The sequence below is a fragment of the Anabrus simplex genome, chromosome 4, assembly GCF_040414725.1.
Source record: "Anabrus simplex isolate iqAnaSimp1 chromosome 4, ASM4041472v1, whole genome shotgun sequence".
NCBI lineage: Eukaryota > Metazoa > Arthropoda > Insecta > Orthoptera > Tettigoniidae > Anabrus > Anabrus simplex.
This window is the reverse complement of record NC_090268.1, coordinates 101,709,456-101,726,364: the sequence shown is the minus strand read 5'-3', so window position 1 is coordinate 101,726,364 and position 16,909 is coordinate 101,709,456. Positions and strand designations below refer to the sequence as shown.

The window sequence follows — 16,909 nt, the reverse complement described above, 5'->3', positions numbered from 1 at the left end:
TCGGATGGAAGAATAAACCAAATTTAGGCCAAACTCCATGTACCCTTGGAAAGAATGACAACTCTGCAGAGTTTGAAGATAATCCTAGACCTACTAACTGAATGCAACACTCAGGATAATATATATAATATGCATCATACCGTAGATGGTGGCAGATGGACATGTATAGTTTTGGTGCCACAAACCTCCATCTGTTAGAAGGAACTGCACTTCGTTTATGATTTCCTGGCAGTGTTTGTGACACTATAATGTGTATTGAGTGTGTATTAGTGTTGTCTAGTGAATCTGAGGTCATTTAACATTCATTTTTGGCACAAATATTACGTATCCTTTCTGCCCTAAGTGTCAGTCATTTTGTTTTGCCTACAATTCAGACCATAGGTAACACTACATAGAGTGGCACTCAGTATATTTGTTTACCATCTTTACCCTACATGTCAGTCACCTTGTTAATTTACCATTAATGCCATGGAAACCATGAAGAAGAAGGGTACTATACATGCTCTCAATGGCGTTGCCTAGGACATGGAGTTTATACTTCTGGGTGCCATTACATTGGACGTACCGGTAATGGTTTTGTATTGCTTTCATTTGCATTCATCTGTGTCCAATTATCAAGCACCTCCTTTCTACATACTACCACAATATTACCTGTGCAAACCTCAACGACAGTGAAGGCGGAGATGATGATCATCAGCACAGCGGAATTGTCGGAAAAGGCAGCCCTTCCCAACTAAAGCTGATTGATTAGACCACTGCCTTGTGGTTAGAGAAGGGATTCTCAAAGGCTTGGGGACCTACCCTGAGAGAAAAGGACTCTGGGGCTTACAATCACAGTTCTATATTCGAAAACAGGATCTCCTGTTTTCTCAATGACTTCAACAATTAACATGATGGAAACGTCTTCAGTGCAAACTACTCCAGGGTGCAGCCAGAAACAGAAATCTCTCACCATGAAAAGTGGTGCAACTCGGCCTTTGGATTCTGGAGGGCCCGGAATGTCATGTCAGGAAGAGTTAGAGCTTCCTGAAATCTCATCACAAAAATAAGACCTAAAGGAAAATATCTGCTTGGAACATTAAGCATCAATACACTCCGCCATTAGGAAAATTCAGCAATTAACAAAAAATTTGGAGGAAAGTAACATATTCATTCTGGCATTACAAGAAACGAGATATCTGAACGAGGAGACATTGGGGTCTGATGGCTTTAGAATATATAAGGGCAAACCCGGGTATACACTCTTGAAAGAAAGCCAATTTTAGGGACAGCTTTCATGGTCAAGGAAACTATAATGGATTCAATCACAAACTTTAGCCCACCATCTGACAGAATATCGTTTTTATCATTCAGATCCGGAAACAAAACCTACACAATTATCAATGCTCATGCTCCCATAAACCAAGACAACAAAAGGAACAAAAAGAGAGCAGAAGATTTCTGGGAAACACTCTAAAATGAGACATCTAAAACTCCCCATAGAGATGTTAAAATTCTGGTTGGAAATTTCAATGCTCAGATAGGAAAAGAAAGGAAATACAAAATAGAAACGGAGAAAGATTAATTAATTTTAGTAAGTACTTTAATCTAAAACTCATGTCTACGAATTTCAAAGCCCTCCCAAAGAAGAAGAAAACTTGGATATCCCCCAATCCAATGTCAAGCGAATTTCAAAAATTGATCACGTTGCAATTACAACTAGAAACAGACAGGAGATTATGAATGTCAAGGTATGTAAAAGATCGAATAATGAAACTGACCATCTCATTGGAAATTAAAGTAACATTTCAACCAAATAGACATCAAAAGAGAGATAAGAAGAAGCCAAGGATCAGCACAGAAATTCTCGAACAAAACAAAATTTTATATGAAGAAAATTCATCAAAGATAGAGATGAACGATTGAGAAGAAATCAGAGAATCATTAACATCTGCTGAAAACTTGGGCCAAAGAAAAAGGAAAAGAAAACACAGATTGTGGAACAAGATATATGATGACAAACTTGAAGAGAGGCTAAAAACATGGAAGAGATGGTACTCCAATCAAACGACAGAACACTGGGATGTCTTCAGACAACAAAGAAAAACCACTGCCAAGATCATCAGAAGAGAAAAGCGACAATAAATACCAGTTAGAAAATATAAAGGACAACTTCAAGAAAAATAACACTAGAGAATTCTACAGAACTTTTAAGGAAGAACTACAACAATACCAACCTCCAAGTTTCTGTTTTAAAAGAGAGGATGGTACATTAGCATTGAGTAACAAGGAAAATTGCCACCTTTTGGCCAATTATTTTGAAACCCTTTTAAACTGTGAGGAACCACTGGAAAGGCATTCAAAACCACTGAGTCTTTTGGGCATAAAGAAAATCATCAATGAACTCAAAAACAATAACGCGCCAGGAGAAGATGGGATAGTAGCTGAAATGTGGAAAATTGGAGGAGATAAGGAAACAGAAAACTTACACTGTTTAATCTGTGATATCTGGGAAAGCGAAAAAATCCCTAGGGATTGCAAATGCGCCTTTATACACGCACTCCATAAGAAAGGAGACTGCACCGACCCAAACAACTATAGAGGAATTTTGTTGTTAAAATAGGTGAATATCAAGAGGGCTTTAGGAAGGGAAGATCCTGTGTGGAACAGGTATTTAGTCTGAAAAGTATCCTGAGAATTAGAGCTATATGAGAGAAAAATACAGTGATTGTGTTTGTAGACTTCTAGAAAGCTTATGACTCCATCGACTGGCAGACACTCTTCAATGTTTTGGAAGAATTTGGAATTATGATAAAACAAGGGCAATTATAACTCAAACAATAACAGAAACTATCTCCAAAATTAAATTTCATCAGGAAATCTCAGATCTCTTTGAGGTTAAGACAGGAGTCAGGCAAGGTGACAGATTATTACTGATTTTGTTTAACATTGTCTTGGAAAAGTAATGAGAACTTGAAGGAAAACCATAAAAGAAGGGATAGAAGGAATCTGTTTAGGTACAAAGAAGCAAAATGTGAAGGTGGAATGCTCAGTATTTGCTGATGACATGGCACTGTTAGCAGGAAATAAAGAAGAAGCCCAAATAAAGCTTGAAAAATGACATGAAATCGCAGAGAAAGCAGGACTCCGGATTTCATACGACAAGATAGAGTACATAGAATACAAACATAACAAAGAAAAGCATCGGAAAACAAAGTATGGGAAAGTCAAGGGATCGGATAAATTTAAGTATCTTGGTGAACTGATCCAGCTAAATGGGCTTGATAAAGAAGCAAATAAGGGAAGGGCCAGAAAGATGGAGTTAGCCTATAGATTAGTACATAATGAATACAATAAAAGAACAATGTCTTACAGAATAAAGGTCAGGCACTATACCACGGTTATAAAGCCAGAGGGACTATACAGTTTAGAATGTCCGATAATGAATGAAAAGAGAAATGGATGAGCTAGAGAAGAAAGAAAGAAAAGTCTTGAGAAAGATCTTAGGACTTCAAAAAAGAAAGGATGGTACATGGAGGAATAGGAGAAATGAAGACCTATACAGACAGAGATCAAAAACACCATACGTAAGAGGAGACTGAAGTTTTATGGATGCCTCACAAGAATGAACACGAGTCAACTAACAAAGAAAATGTTTAACATAATTAAATTAAAAGCAACTACTAAATGGGTAGAAGAAACAAGAAGAGACACGGAGGATGTTGGCAACCATCCAAAAGAAATCTTAAATAGAGATACTTTTTGAGCTAGAATAGATAAATTCAAAGGGTTCCAGGAAAAACAAAATGAAAAATCCAAGAACATGTGGTCAGAGGAGAGGAAGAAGACCCACAGAAAAGAACTTCTGGGAGAAGAAAAAAGGACTAATCAGCAAGTCAATTGTTTACCATAGTCCAAAGTAGGCCAAAATCAAAGAAGAATGAATCATCATATAGTCTTAACTAGATGTAGAGAGTAGGAACTCTGAACATGATAACTCTGACAGGCAAGAGTGAAGAGACTGTACATATGATCGAAAGAAGGAAGATTCATTCATATACTGGGATTGAAAGAGACAAAATGATGATGCTTGTTGTTTAAAAGGGCCTAACATCGAGGTCATCGGCCCCTAATGGTACGAAATGAGACATGGAATGACAAATTAAAAGTCCAAAAGTCTCCACTGACCAGAGTTCAAAACGTGAGGACGAAGAATGAATGGATGGACATCAATTTAAAACAATCAGTGGATGCGACCCGCAATGCCTTACATTCACAGAAACTGGCGTAAAACAATAGTATTACTGACCAAGGGACTGCTGCTACAGCATAACACTGAATCGATGATGCTTGTAGTCTAAAGTGGTCCAAAATCCAAGTTATTGGCCCCTCATAACGGTACTCATCGCTAGGAAAGTAGAACCATGGTATTCGTCATGTTGCGGTATTAATCAAAAGTAGCAGAGACTCGCGGTATTCCACACATTATGGTACTACTCACAGGTTATGAAATTCGACATATAACACAGACCTATGGTTTTTCTCACTTTGCAGCACTATTTACAGGCAACGCAAACCTACGGTGTTCATCACATAAAAGAGTACTAACCACAGGGACCTGCACTATCCCATGGTGTTCCTCATATAATGGGTACTAATCATAGGCAAGGCAGAACCATATACTGGGATTGAAAGAGACAAAATGATGATGATGCTTGTTGTTTAAAAGGGCCTAACATCGAGATCATCGGCCCCTAATGGTACGAAATGAGACATGGAATGACAAATTAAAAGTCCAAAAGTCTCCACTGACCAGCTCCGGCCCATATGGTGGTACTAATCACAGGTACCGCAAAAGCCGACCGCATGGTGCTCCTGTGTGCTACTAATCACAAAACTATTTGGTACCTAAAATAGTGGTACTACACGCAAGTAAAAGCGACCCATGATGTTCTCCGCATGGTGGTACTAATCACAAGTAGTTTCATGGTTCCAAGACAATCATCCCTTGGTCGCCCCTTTTAGTCGCCTCTTATGACAAGCAGGAATATCGTGGAGTATTCTTCGTCTGCATCCCCCACCCACAGGGGGTTGTGTGTTTGGTCTGCGAGAGTTATTTTATTTCCCTCAAGTCTGCAGGCAAGCCGGTTAGGACCCCCCTATCCACCACCTGGGACGCGCCACGTGGGAGTATCACCTCTCCTCGTGCTACGCCAGCGTAGTAGGTTCGTGGGAGACAAAATGGAAAGGGACAAATTCAAAATTATTAAGAGGAGGTTACGAATTGTACTGGCATGGTAATAGAAAGGAAGCACGAAATGGAGTAGGTTTGGTACTCCACAAAGCTATCACACATGTCACAGATGTTATCTTTGTAAATGATAGAATAATGAAAGCCAGAGTAAACTTAGGGAAGAACAGTTTTACAATAGTCCAAGTTCATCCCCCTCATCTAGGATGCAGTGATGATGAGAAAACAGAGTTCCTGGATGATTTGGAAGATCAAATATGAGAATACAGTGTTATAATTGGGGATCTGAATGCCCAAGTTTGGGCCAATAAATCTGGGTACGAGTTGGTGATGGGCCCTTTCAGATATGGAGCAAGAAATCTCGAGAGTGAACATAATCTAAATTTGTGTGTAAGAAACAAACTTTTAATAAAAAATACATTCTTCAAAAAACAGGATAGCCATAAGATTACCAGATATGGCTGGGGATGGGAAATCAATGACAGTTATCGATTATGTGATAACTGATAAATTAATTGGAGAAAAAGTGAGGGATACAAAAGTTATCCCAAGTGAAAGCTTGCATAGCAACCAAAGACTCTAGTAGTGGATCTAAATGGCATATTTAAAGCTACACCTGCAGTAAAGAGATTGTCAAAGATTAAGGAATGGAAACTGAAAAATGAAGAAATCAAGGACTTTCAAAATTTGATGCAGACTAAATTGCCAAAATATGAGACAGGTAGTTTTGATAAAGAGTGGAATACACTTAGAACAACAATAGTTAATTGTGCTATAGAGGTATGTGGTAAAACAAAAGGTAAAGTCGAGGAGAAAGAAACAAGTTGCTAGAAAGATAGAATAAAGCATACAATTAAAGAGAGAAACATGGAAAAGAAAAACAAAGATGTTGAGAAACATAATTAGGCTTGTACCAAAGGATGATGAAAAAAATAGGAAAACTGAAACAGGAATAAGAAACTCTAGGTAAAAAGAGTAGTGAAAGAAGAAAAGAAGGAAACTGATCACCCAAAGAATTGAGGAAGATACTAAAGCAAATCAGAAAATGCTATATGGGTTACTGAAAATTAAAACAACTAGGGAAGAAATCAAAGCTATTGAAACATAGGACGGGATCATTATCAGAGACATGATAGGAATCAGAGAAGACTTATTTTGAAAAATTACTGAATAGGGAGTGTGAACAAGAAGTTACCAAAGTCACTAATGAATTACAGAAGGAACAATCTCCAATTACTTGGAAAGAGACAGAAAATGCCCTGAAGAAAATGAAAAGTTCAAAGTCAGCAGGAAAAGATGAACCAACAGCTGACATGATTAAGGCAGCTGGAATCCCTGGAATACAGTGGCTACATCAAACACTGGGAGTTATATGGAAAGAGAACAAGTTGCCAGATGACTGGAAAAAAGGAATTATGATACCACTGTTTAAAAAAGGAAATAGAAGGAAGTGCAGCAATTATAGAGGCATCACCCTTTTGTTACATTGCTGTAAGATGATGGAGGAGATTATAGAACAGAGACTGAGAGAAAAAATGGAAGATCAATTTGAAGAGGAACAACACGGATTTAGAAGAAATAGAGGAACCACAGACCTAATTTTTTCACTTAGGCAGCTAATGGAAACATTTTCAGAAAAAGAGAAGGACTTGATAATGTTTTTGGATTTGGAAAATGCATATGACAGATGGAGAGAGGAAAAAATATGGGAATGTTTAGAATAATCTAACATCCTAGAAGCACTAATTTTAAAAGTTCAGATGTTGTATGATGGTTGAGAAAGTAGTGTGCAAGTAAGAGATGGAAGATCTCAGTGGTTCAAACAAGAAGAGGTGTCCAACAATGGAGTTTTCTTTCCCCATTGCTCTTCATTTCACTCACAGATACTACCCCAAAGGAACTCAAAGAAATAGATAAGGAAGATCTTAATGCATTTGTTTTTCCTGATTATGTTGCTATTTGGGAAGAAACTGAGAGAGATGTTCAGAGGAGACTGGATCTATGGAACATCAAGTTAAGGAATATAAGTTAATGGAAATTCTAAGTTCCCAAGGAGGGAACTATAAGTTAACCATGAGCAAGAGCAAAACAGTGGTAATGAAAGTTAGCAGGACAAATACACCTTGTAACCTCACCCTTAAAGGAGAGAAGATTGAATGTGTGAATATCTTTAAATACATGGGGAGTACGTTATCAAATGACTGAAGTGCTGAGAACGAAGTGTTAAACAGGGTGTAAAAAGGATCCAACACCTTCCATCAAGTATGAAACATAATATGGGACAAGGGAGTTCCTCAGAAGGCTAAACAGACCCTGTTTAAGGCTTATTTCTTGCCTATCATGGCGTATAGTCTGGAGAGTTGCGTCATACATAAAAGAGAAGTAAGTCAACTGCAAGCTGTTGAAATGAAGTTCCTTTAGATAAGCTATGCAGAAAACAAGGAAGGGCAGAATTAGGAATGATCAGATACGAAGAGAGCTGAAGGTCAACCGGACCATGGAAGAAAGGCTGAGTGTTGCAGGACTAAAGTGGCTAGGACACATTAAGCGGATGTAGGTGATTCGAACACCAAGGAAGTATTTTGAAAAGTTGATGATGTTTGTTGTTTAAAGGGGCATAACAGCCAGGTCATTGGCCCCTAATGGTAAGAGATGAAACAAAATGATATGATAATTTAAATTTTAAAATATATCCACTAACTAGAATTTAAAATAAATGACAATGAAAAATGATTATGAGATTAAAATAATCAGTAGATCTAATTTGCAATGTCTTATTTTCTAATAAAATTATAGAAAATGTAGATTACAATGGAATACGGCATTGCCTTGAAGTACATATATATATGATTCAAATTAGAAGTTAAAATAACACATTAAAATACACAAACACAAACTAAAATAGAGTCAATGAGATAAAAGCGTAGTTAACAGAAAAATACACTAATAAAAAATACGTTATTACACACAGTAAAAAAAGGCCACTATCCCTCATAAAACGGATGACGAGATCTGCTGTCTGCTCATCATCTCGTAGGATGAGGGAAATGGCATTCTGAAGTTGTACTCTACAGCGCAGATCGGCCAGGTCCACGCACTCCGTAAGGATGTGTACCACAGTTTTTATCAGGAAATTAGCTCTTGTACCTGCTGGCATCATATAGCGGAAGCAACAAAGTTCTTGCATATGTGGATGATATTGTTCTTATTGGCCGCAATGAATTAGAAATTAGGCAGTTATTTGTGGAACTACAGAAAATGGCAGCAAAAATTGGTTTATGGGTAAACCTGTATTGGTAAACCACCTAGTTCCCCATCAGAACAAATACCAGAGCCATCATATCAAGAGGTATTACAAAGTATTATACGTTTAAAAGACAAAGCTTCAGGTAGTGACAACATTCCTGCCGAGCTTATTAAATGATGTTGTTGCTCTTTTTTTGCAAGCTGCTTAACGTCGCACCGACACAGATAGGTCTTATGGCGACAATGGGATAGGAAAGGGCTAGGAGTGGGAAGGAAGCATCCGTGGCCTTAATTAAGGTACAGCCCCAGCATTTGCCTAGTGTGGTAAATGGGAAATCATCTTCAGGGCTGCCGACTGTGGGGTTCGAACCCACTATCTCCCGAATACTGGATACTGGCTGCACTTAGGCGACTGTAGCTATCGAGCTCGGTGAGCTTATTAAATACGGTGGAGGAAGATTACATAAATACATACAAGATCATTCTAAGGATATAGCAAGATAAAGTTATTCCAAAAGAATGGCAGGAATCACTTATTGTCTCAATTCACAAAGGAGGGGATAAAGAAGAACTTCAAAATTATCATGGTATATCTCTTGCAAACACGGCCTACAAAATTCCGTCTTTTATTCTTTTACAGCGTTTAAAATCATTTGCTGAAAATGTTACGGGGGACTATCAGAACAGTTTTCATAATAACAGATCCACTACAGACAACATATTTGCAATTAAGACTATTAATGATAAGGTGTGGGAACACAAGTACTCTGTTCATTATCTCTAAATAGATTTCTTCAAGGCATATTAGAGAAGGACTGTGGAACATCATGATAGAGTTTGGCTTTCCCATCAAAGTAATTAACATGTGCAAACTGTGTATGGATGGTAATGTTAGCTGTGTTTTGCTCAAGGGCAGAAAATCAAGTTCCTTCCAGAATAAAACTGGTCTGAGATAAGGGGATACACTATCTCCTCTCCTATTTAACATTGCACTGGAGAAGATTATCAGGAAATTAGCTCTTGTACCTGCTGGCATCATATTGGGGAGACAACATAAAGTCCTTGCATATGCGGATGATCTTATTGGCCGCAATTAATTCGAAATTAGGCAGTTATTTGTGGAACCTGATGAAATGGCAGCAAAAATTGGCTTACGGGTAAATGATAAAAGACACATAACATGGTTGTACAGAGACCGAATCACGAGGGTTGACAGATTGCCTTTGAAGATTGGGAAATATATATTTAAAAGAGTAGAGGAGTTTAAATTCCTTGGTGTATTAATTGATGAGCAAAACCAAAGTTAACAGGAACACCAAGCTAGAATTAAGAATGCAAAATAAAGCATTTTACTCTACGAGCCATATATTAGGCTCCGAGTTTTTAACAAGGAATGCAAAAATGATTATCTACAATACAATCATTCAACCAGTACTTCTATAAGGATCTGAGACATGAAGTATAACTAAGAAAGAGCAGTAGCAGTTGCAAGTCTTTGAGAATATTGTAGAAAAATATTTGGCCCATGGTTCGATCCTATTTTTCAAAGCTTGCAGAAAAGATCTTATGAGATTTATACCCTCTCTCAACAACACACTATAATGGGTGTGATAAAATCCGAGAGACTGCGCTGGACATGTACCGAGGACGCAGGATAACAGAGCACCAGTAGATCTCTTAATGGGAAAAGACCTTCAGGAAGGAGATCAACAAGATATGCCGGACCCTCCAAATTGATAATTGAAGGATGGAAGAGGATTGTGAGATTGGCACGGGAACTTCACGTCCCTCAGAAGCTTAAAGATTGAGTGAGAGAGCGATTGTTACATTTCACCTAAAAATATCGTGGTGCTGGTTAGTGAAAACTGGACCGATTGGGGAGAAGGAAGATACGTGTATTGATACTGAATTTCACTCACTATGTCATAAGATGTCGGTATCGGCTATTCAAGCGCATCAGGAACAGCCCGGCTGCATCAACATTTCTCAAAACAATTGTCCATCGTTTTCTGCATCCCTATATTTTCTCTTTAAAAACTATTTGTTTTTAAAAAAAAACCTGCGCCTTATATGTTTTGATTATTCAACCAGTGTAGCGCTCATAGTTAATTAAGCAAGCACCGCAGTTCGTTTCCTACACGAGTGCAGCCCTCTCAATGCTCACAGCAGTGCGAGCTGACTTGTACGTGTAACACAGCAGTTGGCATGACAACGCGCAAGACTGCCAACAGTATATAATATACGGCTGTATTTCGCTTGGTGCAGCCCATCGAGGCACTGGGATATTTGGCTGCTTGGCACAAGCTGTGATGATATCCTAACACACCCGAATATGTACCCGGCCTCGCTGCTTAGGTTGAAAACTGCCGGTTCCTTTAGCATTGCTGATAATATTAGTATCTCAATCTCATGCTAAAACACAACCAAACAAAGACAAATTTACTAGTATATTTTGTCGCCAAATTTGAACGTGTGGTGTACGGAGTATTCTTTTATAGTGAAAATAAATATCCATTTTTATAATGTGAATCGTGGCCATATGGCGGATTAATTGTGAGTGAACTGTAAATAAAATAAGTGTTTTTGAAGAGCATTTAATAGCACAGCTCAAAGGGCGAGTTCTTGGTGTTTTTATAGTTACAGTGTGAAGCGTATCATAATTATTGGCGTATGTATGTTTGGAGAGGAAGTGCATTTGAAATTCATTAGGTATGTAAATATGTAGCGTGCGAGGTCATACTTATATATAGTACTGTATATAAATCTTTTCTTATAGTGTGATAGATAGTGTTCCCTTTAAGGCATGTTTTAACACGGAATCCTCCATGGATTTAGTTTGTATTTTAGGAGAAACTCCGTTTTTGAAATGGAAGGAGGAAGATAAAAAAAAATATCAGGCAAACATCCCCAACCAGTTTTAACTTATCAGAAAATAACTGGTTCTGCCTCCAGAAAGATGCACACACAAAATTTCCAGGTATTTTTGTGTAGTAGTTATCCATGATTATGCAGTAGTCCCTATTTGCAGAAACTCCTTTTTTTTTTTTTTTTGCTAGGGGCTTTACGTCACGCCGACACAGATAGGTCTTATGGCGACGATGGGTTAGGAAAGGCCTAGGAGTTGGAAGGAAGCGGCCGTGGCCATAATTAAGGTACAGCCCCAGCATTTGCCTGGTGTGAAAATGGGAAACCACGGTAAACCATTTTCAGGGCTGCCGATAGTGGGATTCGAACCTACTATCTCCCAGATGCAAGCTCACAGCCGTGCGCCTCTTCGCACACGGCCAACTCGCCGGTCAGAAACTCTTTTGTTGGCCTTGTCTTATTGTTAGAGTGAAGCAGAGAGTCTGGAATCACATAGGCTTTGAAAATATGTCCTGTTTTACTAGATCTTTCCAAAATGGATTTTAAAGAACTTAAAAAGAATAAGAATCATATTGCTGATGCTTTAAGAGAAAATGCTTGCCTATACATCACAAAATTTAATGAGAATGTGAGGCTTAACAGACTTTTCATGTGATTACCGATCAAAGCAGTTTTATTTAATTTAAGCAGGAAATGCTATTTAGAGGCCTTAAATAGAGGGAATTTCAATGAAGTGTTGAAACTTCTAGTTTACAGCAGTTCATTAGATATGCAACTACATTATGCTTCCATAAAGAACGTTTTTAGCGGAGAATCAAAAACGATACAATGTGAGTGAATAGACTGCAGCTTCACCTTCATTAGCGATGCTGTGAAAAAAGAAATTTTAGAAAATTCTTTCTTTTCAGTTCAGGTCGACGATACAACTGATAAAACAAAGAAATCAAAATGTTCAGTGATACTTCGGTATATTACCCACGAATGCTTTCTTGGTTTTTATGACGTTAGTTCGGACTGTTCGGCGATTGCTTTATTCAACTTGCTGCAGACTGTTTTGAATGAATTTCCCTACAAAACTAAACTGATTACCCAGTGTTATAACGGATCTAGTGTCAAGGCAGGTCAAGGTCTTCAAACTAAGGTCAAGGAAAATGCCCCTCAAGCATTATTTGTACATTGTTTGGCACACAGATTAAAGCTAGTAGTAAAGCAAAGTATTAGCAACATATCAGAGTGCCGTAATTTGTTTTGTGAGTCTTGGCATTATTCCTTCATTTTTTCATTAATCAGCCAAAAGAAGTTTTTCCGCTGATTCAGTAATTACGAAACAAATACTATTAGGTGTGGATACACGTTGGTCATCACATGGGAAACTTTTAAACGTGGTTGTTGAGGAGTGGGAGGGATTGAAATAATTTTTTGAAAGACTTATGTATGATCCTCAGTCATTTAAATCGAAGAATTTCATTTTTGTCCGTATTGAACTGAGAATGGAAGATAGGAAAACTTAAAACAGTCCACCTTTTCAATACAAAATTGTTATAGTTTATTACAACATATATTTACATTTGGAACTAGTTTCGACGCTGTTAGGCGTCATCTTCAGCCAAAATGTGGGAAATAGGCTAGCATGTAGACATTTATATTACACAAGGCGTTATATTAAACAATACACATCTTGCAAGGAGATAAAAACAGGGACAAATATAGAAACAAATGAATCGTTGAGAAAGCAAAAGTTATACATATTAAAAATAACCTTAACCACACATCTTGTAGTGCGAAAATATTCGCCTTGAATGATTCCTGAATAGTGAGTCATTTTTTATAGTAGTGGCCGTTTGAGTGGGCTTTCTATAGATACCAGCCTCAGGAATTTTAGCAGAGATCTACCTTGATTTCCTAGAGCACACCGCCATCGACAATAACATCAAATTTGCTAATATCCAATTCTGGGCGAGGTACGTAGATGACACATTTATAATCCTAGATGAACGCTCCTTAGACGTGCCTTCCACCCTCAAAAACCATAATACCATTGATCACATTAAATTTACCTTAGAATCAGAGATAAACAACTCCATCAACTTCCTAGACCTAACAATCAATAGGCACCCCTCTTCGTTCACATATAGTATCTATAGAAAGCCCACTCAAACGGCCACTACTATAAGCAATGACTCACTATTCAGGAATCATTCAAGGCGAATATTTTCGCACTACAAGATGTGTGGTTAAGGTTATTTTTAATATGTATAACTTTTGCTTTCTCAACGATTCATTTGTTTCTATATTTGTCCCTGTTTTTATCTCCTTGCAAGATGTGTATTGTTTAATATAACGCCTTGTGTAATATAAATGTCTACATGCTAGCCTATTTCCCACATTTTGGCTGAAGATGACGCCTAACAGCGTCGAAACTAGTTCCAAATGTAAATATATGTTGTAATAAACTATAACAATTTTGTATTGAAAAGGTGGACCGTTTTAAGTTTTCCTATCTTGATCCTCAGTCAGACGAAAAAACATTTGTCAATCAGAGGGGTTGTCTAATAACTTCAATAGCTTTCAGTTCACATTTTTATCAATAGTATTCAATGACATTTTTGAGCTTGCTAATGTATTATTTAACATGCTCCAAAAGTTGTCTCTGGATGTTTACTTCTGTCTCTCAAAAATAAGCACCACGCGACAAATGATACCGGGTAAAAGGGATGAAGAAACATTTAAAACCTATTTTCATACGGCTGAGAAGAAAACCAATAGTGAACTAAAAAGACATTTTGGTTTTAAAACAGAAAATGAAATTTTTCTTAGGTATCGAATACTTTATTTTCAGATATTGGATTTAGTCTCAGTAGAAATTAATACAAGACTTCAAGATATGCAGAAGCTCCAATTTCTTTTCTTAGGAGATAGCTTTAAGTCTGAAGAATTTTCTAAAATCCTCCCTCCAAAGCTCTAGAGAACTTAGAAGTATCTTATCCCACGATATTTGATACAGACACAGGTTAAAAGATGAACTTCAGTTTATATATTCTGAATCTACCTACAAAAATACCAGTTGGAGGAAATAATTCTTACAAGTTATAAGAATCATTGTGAAATCCGTATTGAAAGTAATTCATATAAAATTTATTTCTCTTCCACCAATTCGACCAACAAGCTAATGTCAGAATGCCACAACTGCAAAGCACACCAACAACAAAGTAATAGAGTACAACATAAGAAGATGGCCCAATGACACTATAACAAATTCATCAAGTTGTCACCATTTTAAAAGTTCAATAATAGTTTTCAACTAGAACTGTAACAAAAAAGTAACTTTCATCTCCACAAGTTGCAAGATAAAAACACGAACTTATTCAACTCCTTTAAAATACGAACCAACACAAGAACGTAGTATATGGTTAAATATTATGTGAAACTTCATTGCATTGGAATGTATTCCCTCAATAAATCTTATAAAATATTTTAAATTGGATCATAACTCATCATTGTCATTTGTACCATTTAGTTAAATTAAGTCATATCTTACAATTGACTATGGCCTTGGTCATCAACATGTTAATGCTTCCCTCATCTAATTTAGTTCCTGACATAACGACTAGATATTAAGTTAAACTCATATGTACCCAATAATTCTTTTAATAGTCATAGGTTAAATTTCAAATAGGTGCCTGGTTTGGTTTTACTCTAGGACTGATGATGCCCTTTAAAAGGGGCGAAACATGTACCATTTCATATTTTAATCAGGATTAAACTTTGATTTTATGATTGATTGTATTGAATAGGTGGAAGAGAAATAACATTTATTTTTATAGGAAATAATTCTGTCGCCCAATAAAAATGAATTCAAGGACGTGTTCAAAGAAGTGTATAAATTATTTTGTTTAATACTTACTATATGCCAACCAGCTCCTCAGTAGGAAGAAGTTTTTCATGCCTTAAGTGGAAAAAAAAAAAAACCACTTAAGGAATGCAATATCCCAGGAGAAGCTGACTGCACTGGCAACCATATCTCTCCAGAGGTCATTGCTCAATGAATGGATGGAGACAATGCCCTTTTACAATGGCATCATTAACAAGTTCACTGCTTCAAAGGACCGAATAATAGATTGAACATACAAGCAATAGATGTTACTGAATGTGAGTAATATTTGCTTTTTTAGTTAATTTTATAGTTACATTGTGCTTTTTAAAGTAAATGCATGAAAATTACACAGCAGATGATTTGTAGGCCATTATCTTCCCAAAGCATCACCCAGATACCTGATTTCCTCGTAGCTAGATTATCCAACACACCAATTCAAAATGTACACGTTTCCTGCACATGCACGCATGTTAGGTTGCACCAAACTTACACCCCACGAGCTGCCACTGGTTGGTATGTAAATGATCTCTGTGACATTTGGTGCTGACCCGACAAAATTTACCAAAACTCAGCCAAAGATGCCGAAAGAGAGAGATTCAGTATATTCTGCCATCTAGAAGGCCTAGAGTAAAACAGAATGTTTAAATTGATGGCGTCAAATTAACATTCTTGCACACAGTACCTGAGGCCACACAATTTTTATTATTAATCTTATAATATAATTAATTCTTAAATAAAACCCGTTTTTGAATGCTCAGCCCACAGACTGCTTGGAGTCTCAATTGGAAATACTTTTCTTGAAATAGAACGGCCAGTTCTGCAGCAATAAGAATCAAAGGCTATGAATAATAAGCAGCAATCCTGAAAGGAGCGAGGCAAGGCTGCAGTTTGTAACCTCTCCTTTTGTTTACATAGAACAGGCAATAAAGGAAATCAAAACTTGGAGAGATTGTTATTGTTATTCTGTCTGAATCTGAACATAATCTGGAGAAATTGCTGAATGGTATGGGCACAGTCTTGGAGAAGGAGTACAAGATGAAAATGAATAAGTCCAAAACAAAAGTAATGGAATGCAGTCGAATGAAGTCAGGTGGTGCAGGGTATATAAGATTAGGAAATGAAGTCTTAAAGGAAGTAGATGAATATTGATACTTGGGTAGTAGAATAACTAACAATGGCAGAAGTAAGGAGGACATAAAATAGTGACTAGCACAAAAAGAATGTGTCTGTTAATAAAAGAAATTTGCTCACTTCCAAGAATGATACAGGAATTGATGCAAGTGTGATAAACAGATAAAACTTGTAAAAAAATATTCTCTCACCCATGGGTAAATAATGCAAGTATTGAGCTCAAATTATTATTGTTATTATTTTACGATTATTATTATGACTTGTGATGTACATCCATTTAGTGTATTACTATTTATGTAGTCGAATGATCGTATTGTGTGTGAGGTTATGTCATGAAACATGTGTTGTAGGTATTTATATGAGTTCAGTTAATGTAAATACCTGTAAATTAATATTATATAATTTATTCTTACCTGTATATGTACAGTTGAAGTCTGTTATAGCAAGAATTCACAACAGCGAAAAATCTACTCGCTATAACGTATTATCATTATATCCGATTCTTTGTAAAAAAACGAAACTCCCATACACATTAAAATCGGTATGAAATGACAGTCAGCTTG

The 16,909-nt window shown here is 36.9% G+C and overlaps 1 long non-coding RNA gene across 1 annotated transcript in view; it reads right to left on the bottom strand.

The window, feature by feature from the left end:
* LOC137500406 (uncharacterized) overlaps window positions 1-16,909 on the bottom strand; it is a 132,086-nt gene that overhangs the window by 98,436 nt on the left and 16,741 nt on the right. The window lies entirely within an intron of this gene.